The sequence below is a fragment of the Rhinopithecus bieti genome, unplaced genomic scaffold (assembly GCF_001698545.2).
Source record: "Rhinopithecus bieti isolate Rb0 unplaced genomic scaffold, ASM169854v2 scaffold_5260, whole genome shotgun sequence".
NCBI classification, from domain to species: domain Eukaryota; kingdom Metazoa; phylum Chordata; class Mammalia; order Primates; family Cercopithecidae; genus Rhinopithecus; species Rhinopithecus bieti.
In genome coordinates, this window is record NW_016805896.1 from 1,789,338 (window position 1) to 1,805,781 (window position 16,444).

Sequence of the window (16,444 nt, forward strand, 5' to 3'; positions counted from 1 at the left end):
AGACAGATGAAAATTCTAAGAATAAAAAAGAAATGCTAGAGAGCAAAAACACAAACAGACATGAAGAATGGTTTTCACGCTCATTGGTGGAATGGACATGGCTGAGAAAGAGTATCTGAGCTCGGACATATGGCACGGAATTACCTAACAGGAAAGCAAAGAGAAAGAAAATTGTGAAAAGAACAAATATCTAAGAACTGTGGTTCACCTATAAAAAGTATAACATAAGCAAAATGGGAATATGAGAAGGAAAAGAGAGTAAAGAACAGAAGAAATATTTGAAGCAATAACAATAAGGAATTTCTCAAATGAATAACAGACACCAAACCATAGACCCAGGAACTCAGAGAACACAAGATAAATATTTAAAAAGCTATATATAGACATATCATTTCACATTTTAGAAAATCAAAGATAAACAAAACATTCTGAAAGAAACCAGAGGAAAAACATGTTACCTATAGAGGAGCAAAGATAAGAATTATATCTGACTTCTCAGAAACCATGTAAGCAGGAATAGCATGGAGCAAAATATTTAAAATCTTGAGAAGAAAAAATTACCTACCAAGCTAGAATTCTGTACCCTTTAAATTTATCCTTTAAAAGTGAATGAGAAATAAATACTTTCTCAGGTAAACAGAGAAATCATCAGAAATCAACATAGGCCTTAAACAAAAAATGTTAAAAGGAGTTCTTTAGAGAGAAGGAAAATATTACAGGTCAGAAACTCAAATCTACATAAAGACAGGAAGAACATCAAAGAAAGAATAAGTTAGGGTAAAATAAAACTTTATTTTTTTGTATTCCCAATTGATCTAACAGATAACAGTTTGCTCAAAATAGTAATAGCAAAAATTTATTTGATTATATATATATTTCTGTATATATATAATATATATGCTTATGTATGCTTATATACAAGCAAAATGAACGACAGCCATGATACGAGGGATGGGAGGAAATAATTCAAATTATTTTGTTATTACAAGATACATTACCTGTGAAGTGGTGATATGGTTAAATCTCTGTTCTCATCCAAATCTCATGTCGAATTATAATCCCCAGTGTTGGAGGTGGGGCTTGGTGGGAGGTGATTGGATTATGTGGGTGTAGTTCTCATTCATGGTTTAGCACCATCCTCTTGGTGCTCTTCTTGTGATAGTGAGTGAGTGAGTTATTGCAAGATCTGGTTGTTTAAAAGTCTGTAGCACTTCCCCCCACCCCCCCAGAGTTCTGCTCCTGCCATGTAAGAAGTACCTCACTCCCCCTTTGCCTTCTTCTATGAGTAATAGCTTCCCCAGGCCTCCTGAAAGGCAGAAGCCAATATGCTTCCTGTACAGTGTGCAAAACTGTGAGCCAATTAAACTTATTTTCTTTGTAAGTTATGTAGTCTCAGATATTTCTTTATGGCAGTGCAACAATGAACTAATATAGAAAATTGGTACTGAGAAGTGGAGCATTGCTATAAAGATACCCGAAAATGTGAAAGCAGCTTTGGAATTGGGTAACAGGCAGAGGTTGTAAGACTGTGGAGGGCTCAGAAGAAGAAAGGAAGATGAAGGGAAATTTGAAACTTCCTAGAGACTTGTTAAATTGTGATCAAAATGCTGATAGTGATATAGACAATGAAGTCCAGGCTGACGAGGTCTCAGATGGAAATGAGGAACTTATTGGGAAGTGGAACAAAGGTCACTTTGGTTATGCTTTAGCAAAGAACTTGTGCTTTGGTTCTAGGGATCTGTGAACTTTAAACTTAAGAATAATGATTCAGGGTATCTGGTACAAGAAATTTCTAAGTAGCAAAGTATTTAAGATGTGACCTGGCTGCTTTGAACAGCAAAGCTCATATGCATGAGCAGAGAAATGACCTGAAACTGGAACTTATATTTAAAGGGGAAGCACAGCCTAAAAGTTTGGAAAATTTGCAGCTTAGTCATGTGGTAGAAAAGGAAAGCCCATTTACAGAAGAGGAATTCAAGCAAGCTGCATAAATTTGCATAATAAAAAAGAAGGCAAGTGCTAATATGCAAGACAACAGGGAAAAGGCCTCTAAGACATTTCAGAGATTTTCAGAGTAGCCCTTCCCATCACAGACCCAGAGGCTTAGGAAGACAATGGTTTTGTGGGCCAGAACCAGGACCCCACTGCCCTGCGCCACCTCTAGACACTGCTTTCTGCATTCCAGCTGCTTCAGCTCCAGCTGTGGCTCAAAGGGGTCCACGTACGTCTCAGATCACTTCTTCAGAAGATGTAAGCCATAAGCCTTGGCTGCTTCCATGTGGCATTAAGCCTGCAAGTGCACAGAATGTAAGAAGAGTTGAGGCTTGGAAGCCTCTGCCTAGATTTCAGAGGATGGATGGAAATACCTGGATGTCCAAGCAGAAGCCTGCTGCAGGGACAGAGTCCTCATGGAGAACCTCTACTAGTTCAGTGCAGAGGGGGGGTTGGAGCCCCTACACAGAGTCCCCACTGGGGCACTCCCTAGTGGAGCTGTGAGAAAGAGGCCACTATTCTTCAGATCCTAGAATAGTAGGTCCCCTAGCAGCTTGCACCCTGTGCCTGGAAAAGTTGCAGACACTCAACTTCAGTCTTTGAGAGCAGCCACTGGGACTGGATCCTGTAAAGCCACAGGGGCAGAGCTGCTCAAGGCCTTGGGAGCCCCCTGTTTGCATCAGTATGCCCTAGATGTGAGACATAGAGTCAAAAGGGATTATTTTGGAGCTTTAAGATTTAATAAGTGTTCTGCTGGGTTTTGGACTTGCTTGGTTCCTATAGTCCCTTTCTTTCAGCTGATTTCTCCCTTTTGGAATGGCAATGTATACCCAATGCCTATACCCCCATTGTATGTTGAATGTAGCTAACTTGTTTTTGATTTTACAGGCTCATAGGTGGAAGGAACTAACCTTGTCTTAGATGAGACTTTGGACTTTGAACTTTTGAGTTAATGCTAGAATAAGTTAAGACTTTGAGGGACTGTTGGGAAGGCATGACTGTATTTTGCAATGTGAGAAGGACATGAGATTTGGGAGGTGCTGGGGTGGAATCACCTGGTTTTAATCTGTGTCTCCACTCAAATCTCATGTTGAATTGTACTCCCCAGTGTTGGAGATGGGGACTGGGAGGAAGTGATTGGATTATGTGGGTGTAGTTCTCATTAATGGTTTAGCACCATCCTTAGTGCTCTTCTTGTGATAGTGAGTTATTTGAAGATTTGATTGTTTAAAAATGTGGAACACTTTTCCCCCACAAGTCCTGCTCTTGCTGTGTAAGAAGTGCATCACTCCCTTTTTGCCTCCTGCCATGTATAAAGCTTCCTGAGGCTTCCCCAGAAGTAGAAGTCATTATGCTTCCTGTACAGTGTGCAAAATTGTGACCCAATTAAAACTCTTTTCTTTATAAATTACCTAGCCTTGGGTACTTCTTTATAGCAGTGCAAGAATGGACTAATACAAGTGGTATAGTGTTTCTGAAAGTGGGCTTAGATTAGTTGTAAATGTGTATTACAAATTCTAGAAAAAATATTATAATAGTAAAAAAAGACTACAGTACTAAAATAGTTTTAAAACCCACTAAAACAATTAAAATATCATAACTGACATACTAAGAGAGGATAAAATGGTATTATATAAAATAAATAATTAAAACCACGAAAGCAAAAAAAAAAAAAGTGGAAAAAATTGGGACAAAATATAAGGGCAACAAGCTGAAAATAATAGCAACTATGACAAACATTAATCCAACAATGTCAAGAATCACTCTGAACATCAATGATCTAAATGCACCAGTTAAAGTATGGAGATTGTTAGAGTGGGCAAAAAACAAGATCCGACTATTTGTTGTCTATAAGAAACCCATTTAAAATATAAGATACATAGATGAAAAGTACATGGATAGAGAATGATATACAATGCTAATATTAAAGTGAAGCAGGAGTAGCTGTGTTAATTTCAGACAGAACAGCATTCAAAGGAAGGAAAGTTATCGGACATAAAATGGGCCATTATATAATGATAAATGTCAGTTCTCCAAGAAGACATAAAAAACATTAACATTTATATGACTAACAAAAGAGTAGCATAATATGTGAGGTAAAAACTGATTTAACTACAAGGAGAAATAAATGAAACCACTATTATAGTTGAAGATTTCAACATCCCTCAATTAGAAATGGACAGATACAGCAGTCAGAAAATCAGTAAGGGCATAGTTGAACTCAACAGCACCATCAATTAACTGGCTATAATTGAATATCAACTGAATATCAATTAATGTAATTTATCACATCAACAGGCTAAAAAATCACATGATCATGTTAATGGATGCAGAGAAAACATTTGAAAAAATCTAGCATCCATTTATAATAAAAACTCTCAGCAAAGCCAACTAATAGAGGAACAGAATACCAAATACCACATGTTCTCACTTAGAAGTGGAAGCTAAATATTGAATACACATAGACAAAAAGATAGGAACAACAGACACTGGGGACTGCTTCATGGGGGAAGATGGGAAGGAGGCATGGGTTGGAAGGCTGCTTATACTACATTCGCTAGCTGGGTGATGGGATCATTCATACACCAAGCCTCAGCAACATGCAATTTGCCCATGTAACAAACCTGCACATGTACTCCCTGAACCTAAAATAAAAGTAGCAAAAGCGAAGAGAGAATGAGAAGAGAAGCCACAGACCTAGGAGAAAATATTTTCAAAAGACCTATCTGGTTCTAGATCCTTGAGGAATCGCCATACTGTCTTCTATAATCATTGAACTAATTTACATTCCCACCAACAGTGTAAAAGTGTTCCTATTTCTCTACAGTCTCATCAGTTTCTCTTGATTCTTGACTTTTTAATAATCGCCATTCTGACTGGCATGAGATGGTATCTCATTGTGGTTTTGATTTGCATTTTTCTAATGATCAGTGATGTTGAGCATTTTTTCATGTTTGTTGGCTGCATAAACGTCTTCTTTTGAGAAGTGCCTGTTCATGTTCTTTGCCCACTTTGAAATACCATTTGACCCAGCAATCCCATTACTGGGTATATAGCCAAGGAATATAAATCATTCTATTATAAAGATACATGCACATGTATGTATCTTTACAACACTCTTCACAATAGCATAGATGTGGAATCAATGCAAATGCCCATCAATGATAGCCTGAATTAAGAATATGTGGTGCATGTATGCCATGGAATACTATGCAGCCATAAAAAGGAATGAGATCATGTCTTTTGCAGGGACATGGATGGAGCTGGAAGCCATTATCCTCAGCAAACTAATCAGGAACAAAACTCCAAATGCTGTATCTTCTCACTCATAAGTGGGAGCTGAACAATGAGAATACATGGACACAGGGAGGGGAACAGCACACACTGGAGCCTGTTGGCAGGGAGTCAGGGGAGGGAGAGAATCAGGATAAATAGCTAATGCATGTTGGGCTTAATACCTAGGTGATGGGTTGATAGGTGCAGCAAACCACCTTGGCACACGTTTACCTATGTAACAAACCTGCACATCCTGCACATGGATCCCAGGACTTAAAATAAAATTTAAAAAAAAAACATATCTGATAAGAGGCTGTAATAAAAAACATACAAAGAACTTTGAAAACTCAACAAGAGGCCGGGCGCGGTGGCTCAAGCCTGTAATCCCAGCACTTTGGGAGGCCGAGACGGGCGGATCACGAGGTCAGGAGATCGAGACCATCCTGGCTAACACGGTGAAACCCCGTCTCTACTAAAAATACAAAAACTAGCCGGGCGAGGTGGCGGGCGCCTGTAGTCCCAGCTACTCGGGAGGCTGAGGCAGGAGAATGGCGTAAACCCGGGAGGCGGAGCTTGCAGTGAGCTGAGATCTGGCCACCGCACTCCAGTCCGGGCGACAGAGCGAGACTCCACCTCAAAAAAAAAAAAAAAAAAAAAAAAAAAACTAAAAAAAAAAAAAAAGAAAGAAAACTCAACAAGAAAAGTAATAGCTCAATGTAAAAATGTATAATACTTGAACAGATATTTCACCAAAAAAAGTTACACAGAAGTTAAATAAGCATATGAAAAGGTGCTCAATATCATATGTCATTAGAGAATTGAAAATTAAAATAACAAAGAGATACTACCACATACCATTAGAATGGCCAAAAGACTAACACCACCAAATGCTGGCAAGGATGGGGAGCAACAGGAACTCTCATTCATTTCTAATGGGAATTCACAAGGGTACAGTCACACTGGAAGATAGTTTGGAAGTTCTTATAATACTGAACATATTCTTACCATATGATCCAACAATCACACTCCTTGGTATTTACCCAAAAGAGTTAAAAACTTATGTCTACACAAAGCTTGCACATGGATGTTTATAGCAGCTTTACTCCTCCTTGCCAAAACTTGGAAGCAACCACGATATCCTTCAAAAGGTGAATGAATAAACGGTGATATAGCTAGACAATAGAATATTATTTAGTGCTAAAAAGAAATGAGCTATCAAACTCTGAAAAGATGTGAAGAAACCTTAAATGCATTTTCCTAATTGAAAGAAGCCAATCTGAAAAAGCTTTATACTGTATGATTCCAACTATATGACACTGTGAAGAAAGCGAAATAATGGAGACTGGAAAAAAATCAGTGTTTTCCAGTGGTAAAGGGAATGAGGGACAAATAGGCAGAGTGCAGAGTATTTTTAGGGCAATGAAACTACTCTGTAAGATACTACGATGGTGAATACATGTCACTATACATTTGTCAAGACTCATAGAACGTGCACCACCAAGAGTGAACTGTGATGTACACTATGGACTTTGGGTGATAATGATATGTTAATGTAGTTTCATCAATTGTAACAAATGTTTCACTCTGGTGTGGGATTTTGATAGTGGGAAAACTGTGCATATGGGGCGGCAAGGGGTAAATGGGAAATTTCTATACTTTGTACTCCATTTTGCTGTGAACTTAAATCTGCACTAAAAAATAGTCTAGGCCAGGTGTGGTGGCTCATGCCTGTAATCCCAGCACTTTGGGAGGCTGGGACAGAAGGATTGCTTGAAGCCAGGAGTTCAGAACAGCCAGGGCAATACAGCCAGAGATCCTGTCTATAAAAAACAAAAAAATCAAAAACAGTAAAATAAGTAAAAAAAAAAAAAAATCTATTTAAAAAACCAACAAACAATAATATATCCACAAGCAATGGCTTCTGGTTCCTTTGCCCCTCTACCCCCTGGCAACTAGTAGTCCTATTTCCCTCTCTATGCATTTGCCTATTCTAAACATTTCCTTATAAATGAAATAATATAATATGTGATCTTTTGTAACTTACCTCACTTTGCTTAACATAATATTCACAAGGTTCATCCATGTGGTAACACATATCAATATTTCATTCCTTTTTTATTACAAATAATATTTCTATGTATGGATACACCATATTTTGTTTAACCATTCGTACGTTGATGGACATTTGGATTGTTGCCACTTTTTCAGCTATTATGAATAAGGGTGCTATGAACCTTCTTACATACTTTTTTTTTTGTGGACATATGTTTTCCTTTCTCTTGGATATATACCTAGAAGTGAAATTGCCAGGTTGTCTGCTAACTCTATGTTTAGATTTTTGAAGAACTGCCAAACTGTTTTACAAAGCAGCTGCACATTTTACATTCCTACCAGCAGTGCATGAGGGTTCCAATTTCTCCACTATTGTCTGTCATTTTGATTATGCTCATCCCTGTGGGTGTGAAGTGGTTATCACCTCAGCATGATGTTAATTTTCATCTCCCTAGTGACTAATGTCATCGAGCGTAGTTTCACATGCTTAATGAACATTTATATATCTTCTTTGGAGAAACATCCATTAAAGTCCTTTGCCCATTTTTTAATAAGGTTATTTTTCTTGATATTTTTGCGTTCTAAGGGTTCTTTGTATATTTTGGATACTAGTCTTTCATTAGACATGTGCTTTGCACATATTTTCTCTTGTTCTTTGGGTTGCCTCTTATAATTTAATTTTAAAATATAAGTTCCATGGAGGGAAACTTATGTAAGAGGTATTTTAATTATCATAAAAATGAATTTTATTTTCACAATTATTTCTACAGGGGAGAAAAAGATACAGAAGGCCAGAAAACTACTAAAATTTGAGCACCTACTATGTGCCGAAAATTTCATGTATGTCATCTCATTTGATCCTCATGAAACATCTGTAAAGTCACTTCTCTATCTTTATTTCAAAGATAAGGAAACAGTTTTGGACAGATTAAACAGCATTCCAAACTCACTGAGTTCATAAAAAGCAAAGTAGGAATTGAATTGCATGTGTTTGACTCTAAGTTTTGTGCCACTTCTAGTGTACCAGATTTCCTCTCTTATTTTCTAAACTTCCCTAAACTTGATCAAAAGAAAATTAATAAGAAATTCTGTGCAATGCTTCAATGCTTCCAGTGAAAGCTGCTGTATTAATGCCTCATATGCATTTACTGGGCATGCATTAAATACCCCCTGGAGACAACGTCACAGATCTACAGTTTTGTATCCGTGTTAGATTTTGCATTTGCATCTTACACTCCTAAAGGAAACAGAAGAGAAGCATTTGTTGATTTAAATATCTTTTGAAAATTGCAGTAAAATATGTATCTGACTTAAGTTCTTTTGCCAGATGCTTTTATGCTTTTATTTCTACACTATCTCACGATATTCCAAATAAGAAGTGATGATTGGAACCTAGGTCCATGTGACTGCAAATTCCATGGATTTCTCTTCTATACCTCTACATCAGTGAGCAATTGAATGACATCATATAGTTGATTTATTTTTGTCTATGCTCCACATAAACAAAACTACTAGTGAAAAAAATGAGTAAAGGCAATCATGCAAAATATTTTTGCTTTGTCCAAATAGCAAAATAAAAAAGAAGAAAAGTGCTTTCTATAACTGAATTTTTCTGTTGTTTTGGCATAGCATCACCTTTGTGCCCCAACCCCACCTCCTTTATTTTATTTTTATCTTGAGCCCTAATATTTTATGGCTCTTCAAAAGATTAATGAAATAAGCAAGTTTCTCTAGTTCCATTCATTTTGTTGTACTGCTTATTTCCCTTAGGAAGACAAGTTTGGAGATTGTTGTATCTATCCTATGCATGCATTTCCCCTAGTTATATCAAATAGACTTTAATAATAATAGCTGACTGTTATGCAGCACATATGTGGTAGATGCCTTTCTAATTTGTATCTGATTCTCACTTCAAGTTTGCCTTGTAAAGCCCAGAGAGATTAAGTTAGTTAACCAAGGCCACACGCTGGCAAAGTGGTAGAATTCAATCCAGATCTGTCCAGTCTCAGAGCCCAGGGTCTCTTTGCCATATACAACACACACTGTCCTTTACGGGTATTGAGTTTATCCAAGGACCTAACAGATGGCAGGGGACAAACAGAAATAAGGTAGAGGGAAAAGTTCTACGTCCTCTCTGCTGTTGGTTTTAAGCATTACAGGCGCAGTGTTTTGATATTTTGACTCTACAATGATATCAAGACCTTTCATAGAAGTTATTATTTTCTCAACACCAAAGCATACTGAGATTTTGCAGACACATGGGGATGTGCATAAAATGTAGTCTTTGCCTTCAAGGAGTGATTGTAATTAGAAAGAAAGGATAGACAATGTTTGTTATGCACATCTCTAGGCTTCAGCATCCTCATTTGCAAAATGAGGAAATTAAACTAAATGACATCTGAGATAGATATCAGCTCCAAAATTTTATAATTTGTAAGACTATTGGGTTAACAGAAAGGGGAGACCTGGTTAGGGACTCTATGCAGATAAAATGTTCTACCTACAACAAATCGTATAAGAGAAAGTGTCCTAAAAAATAAAGACAAAGGCCAGGGTGCGGTGGCTCACAGCTATAATGCCTGCACTTTGGAAGGCCGAGGCAGGTGTATCACTTGAGGTCTGGAGTTTGAGACCAGCCTGGACAACATGGTGAAAGCCCGTCTCTACTAAAAATACAAAAATTAGCCAGGCATGGTGATACACGCCTGTCATTCCAGCTACTCGGGTGGCTAAGGCACAACACTCACTTGAACACAGGAGGTGGAGGTTGCAGTGAGCCTAGACTGCACCACTGCATTCCAGCCTGGGTCACAGAGTGAGACTCTGTCTCAAAAATAAATAAATAATCAACATATAGAGGCATGGTATAGCAAAGTAAGAAGAACTCTGTGACATATACAAGGACAGACTGGGGAAAATGGAGAAGGTGAAATTGTGGCCAAAGAGAACCAAGTCTGGCTGAACATATGTAAGACTGAGTCAGGCTGGAAGGAGTGGAGGGTATGGAGGAACTGCCTAGGAAAGTGCACCTAATTTTCAAAATGGACAATGCATTTAAAGGCCATATAAAGGACATTTTGCAATTGGAAAGAGAACATGATGTTCATAAATGTATATGGATATGAATAAAGTAGAGGAGAGGAAAGCAAATTACCCAAACAGACTCTATACGCAAGGTGCAATTCACATTCAATGATTATACTATGCATGGAATCACAGAGGCCAGGAGTTTGTGGTGAGGTGGAAGGAAACAGAAAACATGGCAGTTAGTAAGACAGTTAGTAAAATGAAGACAGTGATCTGTCTTTCCTATAATAGGTTGGAAATTAGAAAATATCCAATTCGAAAGCAGACAAAGAAATCCTATGGACAAATAAATCCCTTGACATCAAGTGAATAGTAAAACAAAAACAAAAACAATTTCATAGAGGATATATGAATAGCTACCAACTGAGAATTTAAAACAACAAAACAAGTCATATGTATACAGTGTTATTATTTTACAGGTGAGAAAGGTACATCTCAAAGAGATTACATAGAATCCCTAAAGTCTCAGTTATTAATCTGCAGAAGTTGAATTTAATCCCACATCTGGGTGACTCCAAAGCATGTCTACTTGAAAACTAAAATATTACCCTTTCCAATGACAGCCAAATGAAAGTTTTGAAATTGCATACGTAGCTTTCCGCTTGAGCACATCCATAATGCTAGTCTATTTTTTAAATATTCAATCTCAAGATACTGGATACTGTGGTTAGCCTATATTTAACACTAAATAAAGAACACAAAATAATTTTGGAAAAAAGTGCAAGTTTTTCTGAAAATTTTTTATGTGAGTATTTCTTTGGGGGAAAACGTGTGCCTAAATATGACTAAGCACTGTATAAAAACTTTTAAACGTCACATCTTGAGAGAAAATACGAAGTATAATTAAATAGCCATGATAATATTCTCAATATCTCATTATTACTAGAATGTCTGCAACTAAGTCAGCCAAATACAGGGTGAAAATAAAGTAAGCTAATATATTAGAAGCTAGAATATAGTTAAGTCTTACTCAAATATTTTCCTTTTGAGGAAATCAGAAACTTTGTGCTTTGAAAATATTTCAGTTGTTCCTGGCTTCCAAGGCATCTTAACACTTTCAACTTTATACTTCTAGAGAAATTCTTTTATTTCCTCTTCATGCTTCCTGAGGTTTGGACATAATGTTCTCTTTCCAGTCAGCTTTGCTGGGTTTCTGAACAGTTTAACACAGCATTCTTGGCTGGAGGGTCGGTAAGGGAAAAACAGCAAAGTATGAAGTTAAGAATTCTCATCCCATCTTTGTTTAGTAGAATATGTTCATCTCACTCTCAGTTTATCTGAAGCAGAAGAATGGATTACAGCAAGAGGTAGTATCAGTTCAGGTTCATTCAACTGACATTTAAGGTATAAACCAGCTGGTGCCAAGTTCTGTGGAAGATGATGGCAGTGAAATGAGACTGTCCTTACTTTGGACAGACACTAAATTCAATGGGGGAAATTTACAGAAATATATCGTTTCTCATGTAGCATATGTTGACCATAACCCTAAATGTATATTCACGGTGTTCTCAGAGGTACTTAGCTCAGACAGGACTGAAGGAAGCTTCTTGAAAACACCTGAACCAAACCTCAAAAACGAGGTAGAATTACAACTACCTGACAGAAAAAATTATAGAGAACCTTAATCTGTCCAGTTCATATAACATACAACAAAATTATTAGTCTTTTGCTTGTTTTTTCTTTGCCTATGTTATACATAGTTTATGCATTCACATCAAAAGTTATTTTTAAACACAATAAAACTAGAAACATTTTAGCTAAGGAAGGAACTAACATTAATCAAACATAAGTGTAAACAAAATGTTGGCTAATATTCATAGTGCTAGAAAAATAATTACCACATTTACGAATCCTGTTTTTTTTAACTTTTTGGTTCTAAGTTCAATTATTTAAGGACTGTTTCTTCTTTGAATATAGCTATTGGCACATGAATAACACCTAGGACAGTGCTGGAAACTCCAGTTACATATATTTAGGTTGATTGAGGAAGATGTATTATTACGGGTGTCTATTGTGTAAGTTAGATATTTGAAGGTGAGGTACATGTCATACCCAAGTACGCTTTCATTTTCTTCAAGCAGAAATTCTTTTTTATGCAAACAATCATCCTTGAAAACAGATGCCAGTTTATTAGTCAGAATGAAGAGGCTCTCGGGTCAGTACGAAGCTGGTTATTTTTTCTAACAATCTTGACTTGCACCCAACTTTGCTCAACAAGTCTTTTCCATTCCAATTTGCTGTCCAAGACACTTTGTTCACTAAATAATAACCAAGTAAACTAGGTGAAGTTCAAGCGGGCAGACACTATAAGTTAGTTGCACTGGGGAGACCAATAGAATGGTTGACTTGGTGTTAGGGCTAAAGGAATATCACGGCCTGGCTCAGTGGCTCACACCTGTAATCTCAGCACTTTGGGAGGCCAAGACAGGCAGATCACTTGAGCCCAGGAGTTCGAGACCAGCCTGGGCAACATGGTGAAACCCTATCTTTACAAAAAATAAAAAAAAGAAAAAGAAAAAGAAATTGGCTGGGCATGGTAGCATGCACCTACCTGTATGTAGTCTTAGCTACTCAGGAGGCTGAGGTGGGAGGATCTCTTGAACCTGGGAGGTGAAGGTTGCAGTGAAGACAGATCATGCCACTGTGCTCTAGCCTGGATGACAGAGTGACATCTTGTCTCAGAATAGAAAAGGAAAGGAAAGGAAAGAAAAGAAAAGAAAAGAGAAAAGAAAAGAAAATAACATGCCCATATCTCCTGCTGCCATTTATATTACCTGACAAATGGCTACATTGACAAGAAGATGGTGCCTCAGAAGATGCACTGGACGCCATTTTCAGTTTCTCATAGAAACTAGCACCAAGTCCCTGAAAGTTTGCATTCATTCCTTGTACTAAATAATTCACTATCTCTTGCTCCCAGCTTTTCCTTGACCTGATAGCTCTTTAGAGGAAAATAACTTATATTTAAACAATGTTTTGCAATTCTTTAACTGCTTCCATATGGTTTGCTTTATTTAGATATTTTCGGCCACTCTTTGTACTAAGTAATTATTAGCTCAATTTTACAGACCAGAAAACCCAGATTAAAGAAGGATGAGAGATTTAGTGATGCCTGCCAGTCTTCATAAACCCTTTCAGGTAGGTGTCATTCATTCCTGGTCAGGTATCAGTTCAGGTTCATTCAACTGGCATTTAAGATATAAACCAGCTGAGTTGAGAAGACTAAACGTTTCTATAATATCTTCAAAGTCATAAACTAATGTGTGATAGATTTGGCACTTAAAATTAACATTGTCAGAAAGTTACTCTTTGGAGTAATTATCAACAAGAATAATGATTAGAATCACCTATGGAGCTTTCTCAAAATACACATCTATCCTGTATCTTAGACTTCTTTGAGACTAGTAAAACATTTGAATTTTGAAAGCTTCCACAGTTTATTCTAATGTGCACCCCTGGTTTAGATATTCTGCTTCCTCATTTGCTTCTTTATTACATATTATTTTCTCAAACTAGAGTTGGATCATCAAGAATCATTTATCATCTTTTAAAACTTAATCATTGGTCAGGTGCGGTGGTTCACGCCTGAAACCCCAGCACTTTGGGAGGCCAAGGCAGGTGGATCACGAGGTCAAGAGATCGAGACTATCTTGGCCAACATGGTGAAACCTCGTCTCTACTAAAAATACAAAAATTAGCTGGGCATGGTGGCCCGAGCCTGTAGTCCCAGCTACTCCCAAAGCTGAGGCAGGAGAATCACTTGAGCCCAGGAGACGGAGGTTACGGTAAGCCAAGGTCGTGCCACTGCACTCTAGCCTGGCGAGAGAGCGAGACTCTGTCTCAAAAGAAAAAAAAAAAAAAAGAATTATTGATTTAACTACATTTAAATATCTTACATGGATTCTGATCATCAAGTTGATCATTAACAATTGTGAAACTTAAGAAAGAGGTATCTAGTTTTTTACTATCTTATATCCTCAACATGTTGCAATATTATAATTTTTTAAAACATCTTAATTACAAAGTTATTACAATTAAAACAACATTGGTGCTGAAATAAATAAACACATAGACAAATACACTAATGAAACAAAAGAGGGAGCCCAGAAATAGCCACATTTTATTAAATTAGTATATTTGACTATATACAATGAGCACCATATTTGCTATCATTTTTGTCATTGCTATTATTATTATTGCCATTATTGTTATGGGAGAGGTTACTCTACAGAAAAATGAGTGAGGGATGGTCTTCTTAATATAGTTACCTATATGAAAAAATGGTTCTAGATTTAAAAAAGAAAATTATTCTCTTGCTTCAGACCATATAAAAACAACAGCTCCAAGTGGGCTGTCAAGTTACATGTAAAAGATAAAATTGGAATGCTTTTAGAAGACACTGTAGAAGACTATCATCATAACATTGGGGTTAGGAAAATATTTCTTAAATGAGACACAAAAAAGCACATTTAAGAAATAAATTATTAAATTTAACTACATTAAAATTAGAACTCCTTTATCAAAAGACATCCAATAGAGTAAAAACACAAGTCACAGAATTGAAAAAAAAGTTTGTTAAATAAATAACAAAGGACTAGTATAGAGACTTTAGAACAAACAAAAAGAAAAAGAAAGAAAATCCAGTAGAAAAATTGACAACATATTTGAACAAGAACTTCAGAAAAAAGGAAATTCAAATGGTTGTGAAACATAAAACAGGTGTTTAACATTATCAGTAATCAGGAAAAGGCACATTAAAACTGTAATATGATACCCTCACAGAGCCATAAGACTGAGAAAAATGGGAACAGTATGAGTTGCATACACTGCTAGTAGGAGTGTAATTTGGTACAACCATTTTGGAAAGCAGTTTGGAATTAGCTAGTGAAACTGAAGATATGCATGTCTTATCATCCTACAATTTCAAACCCTGGAATAAAACTCATACAGTCTCCTCCTATATGGACCAGAATATATGACATGTAAAAGAATATCTATAGCATCATTTCTTCTAATTATCCTGAACTGGAAACAATCCAAATGTCCAAAGACAGTAGAATGATTAAGTAATATTATGTATTCATAGATTGGAACTTTTATAGCAATAAAATCAAATAAACCCTGGCCGTATTCTAAAATCTTCCAAGATGATATTGAATAAATGAAACCAGAACATATAAGAATATATTTTGTATGTATCCACTCAAATTAATATTTTTGTTTGTTTTTTGTTTTTTGTTTGTTTGTTTGTTTGTTTTGAGATGGAGTCTTGCTCTGTCACCCAGGCTGGAGTGCAGTGGCACTATCTCAGCTCACTGCAAGCTCCGCCTCCCGGGTTCATGCCATTCTCCTGCCTCAGTCTCCCGAGTAGCTGGGACTACAGGCGCCCGTCATCACGCCCAGCTAATTTTTTGTATTTTTAGTAGAGACAGGGTTTCACCGTGTTAGCCAGGATGGTCTCGATCTCCTGACCTCGTGATCCGCCCGCCTCGGCCTCCCAAAGTGCTGGGATACCGGGTGTGAGCCACAGCGCCCGGCCCAAATTAATTTTTTTAATGCAAAATTAAACTACATTACTAGGGATGTGCACATAGTTGGGAAACATAGAGAAAATGGTTGCTGTAAAATCAAGCCAATTGTCTCTCAAGTGGGAAAGAAAGGAGGAATAGAATCTGGAAGAGACACACAGTGATATAGAAAACCTCTATGAATGTAGTAATATTTTATTTCTCATGTTGGGTGTTCTGTTTATAATTTTCATGACACTCTTCAACCATGCTTTATACTTTTTTTGTATTTGTGTTATATCTCAAAATATTGAACAGGTTTTAAAAAGTCTGCTTAAGCAGAAAACCTCCTGTGAAATGTTTATTGCTATCAAATTTGAGTATAGTAAATATTTAGGGTTAAGAAATAAAAAGGATAAACGAAATACGTTTGGTCTACTGCTGAAATGGTATATATACGTAAAATTGGTATATAAATATAAAATGGTATATAATATACTATATATATAAATGTAAATATATATAATATA